The following is a 2194-nucleotide window of genomic DNA, read 5'->3' as shown; positions in this document are numbered from 1 at the left end:
GCTAATTGGAACTCGATTTTTAGGGTTTTATGAGTATTAGTTGCAGATTCTTAAAAAAAATGGATTTAAACTCGATTTCTTTTATTTGATATGGAGTTTCATACATATTTGTATCAATAAAATATTTAACATGCTAAATTGAAATTATTTAACATGTAAAACAACCAGAAGTTAAACAAGGCAAACCATTTCTAGCTGGACTAGTGAATTATGATTCCATCTTTCCCTGTATTGTGTGTCATTGGATTTAAAAACCTTAGCAAGATTGAAATGATCTAGAACTCTGTAGTTATTGTGTATGTGATCATGATTCATGCTGAGAAACGTAAACGTCTATATAATCTCGTTACCTCATATGAATCGTTATATTGAACGTTATGTACATAGATATTAATGGTTGAAGGCCATTGTCATCATATGTTTAGCATTTATATGCATAAATTAGGGGAAATTATCACCTTAGATATTTTGCTTTTAATTTGCAACATATTATAATTTGTTTTCAAAGCATTGCTCTGTGTGAAACTAGAAAAGCTTTAGTTACATCCAGTAGTTGTGTTGCGTATCTCCCGTCTGCTTTGCAGATCAACCTTTTTGTATAGTAAACCTTGCATAATTTCTTCCTCCCTTTGGTTGTTTTTACACTCCTAAAGCCCCCGGTTTTGACCAAAAAGTACATGAGGGGACGCCTTAAGCCCCTGATGCACTTTCTTAACCGTCTCACGCCTCATGCACAATAAGTTTGTTGCTGTTGCAAGGGCATATATATTGATTTTATTACATGCAACTATACTTTATAGGTTAGGTCTCATTTGCAGAGACTTATTTATATTAGAAAAATTCTACGTATGCGCGTAGCTGTGACTGAAAAACTACGTAGATTCATAATAATTGAAATGGGCTTCTTTTGTTGTTTGTGATATCTTAGGGTCTTGCAATGCAGCCGTCGTGGTGTGTCAACACTTAGTTGACATGGATGTGAGTAGGGGACAAATTGGAATTCAACTGTTGTTAACCGCAGAGAAAGAGGCTCAACAAATTTTGAATGATGCACACGACGGTCACGTTTAATCATTTCATCCTTTTATTAACTTTTTTTTTACTTTTTTTTTTGCTATGGAGATTGACCAAACTTCATCCTTTTCCTGGTTTCAGCAAAATTGGCATGGCTAATAGGCCAAAGAGGAGGCAGATATGGAGGTTGCAGAATTTCGTGCTTAAATGGAAGCCGGTTATCAGAGAAAACTTACAGAGGTATGTTACAAATAAAAATTATTAAAAAGAACTGTTCATTTTTTGGTTGATAAGAGAATAGAAGTTGGAAACGGCAAAGAGGGTAAAAACAATCATTAACCAAACCGTTTACATGGAGTTGACTTGTTGGAAGTTACCCATAACTGACACCTTCGGTTATGGTACGGTTAGAGGGTAAACCCGACATGTGCACACCCTAGACTAAGCAGTAATTATACTAAATGTTTTGCCTAAAGTATTTGAAATCCCCAACAGACTGGTGGAGATTCGGGTGATAATGTGAAAGGTCTTGAGAAGGAAACCGAGGCAAAGATTCAAAATCTAAAGACAAAAGCTGGTATAATTTCAGATGATGTTGACATGCTTCTTAAGAATGTCACCTCTGTCAAATATTGAATTTTAATTGACTTAAAACCTGAGAAAAGTGTCATTAACATATTATGTGCATGTTTTTATTCTGTTACCTCAGTCGATTAGCAATGCTCAGGCTTGGGCTCGTTTACTAAACGAGCTTGTTTTTAGGCTCGGGCTCGAGCTTGTTTAAGCTCATCTCATTCAAGATTTTTTCAAACTGAGCTCGAGTATCTCGGCTCGTTTGCACCCCTACTGGGAATCCTCGTATTAGAGGGCTAATGACACTGCTTATTAGGTCTCCAGCATGTGACAACCCAATATTTAGCAAACCGTGTCCGTAATCTTATAAGGCCGAGTGTAGTGAGTGATAGTTGTAGTTCCTATTTAATTATATGGTATATGCAGTGCCCTCCTCTTTGGGCTCATTTTTTTATTTTTTTTTAATTTAGGGCAGCTTCTAACTCATGCAATTAAGATGTTTTTGGGTTTTGTTCATAGCTAAATGGGTCAAATTCTCGACTGGATAATGCTGGTATGGCGAGTGTACATTTGATACATGGAATACATGTTGAATTTTCAGGAGCAG

The 2194-nt window shown here is 36.1% G+C and overlaps 1 pseudogene; it reads left to right on the top strand.

Annotated features, from left to right (window-relative positions):
- Nucleotides 1-972: 972 nt before the first annotated feature.
- Nucleotides 973-1650, top strand: LOC110919624 (annotated as a pseudogene).
- Nucleotides 1651-2194: the final 544 nt, after the last annotated feature.

This window comes from Helianthus annuus, chromosome 16, assembly GCF_002127325.2.
Source record: "Helianthus annuus cultivar XRQ/B chromosome 16, HanXRQr2.0-SUNRISE, whole genome shotgun sequence".
Classification (NCBI taxonomy): domain Eukaryota; kingdom Viridiplantae; phylum Streptophyta; class Magnoliopsida; order Asterales; family Asteraceae; genus Helianthus; species Helianthus annuus.
The sequence above is the reverse complement of the archived record's forward strand: the minus strand, read 5'-3'. Positions and strand labels throughout refer to the sequence as shown.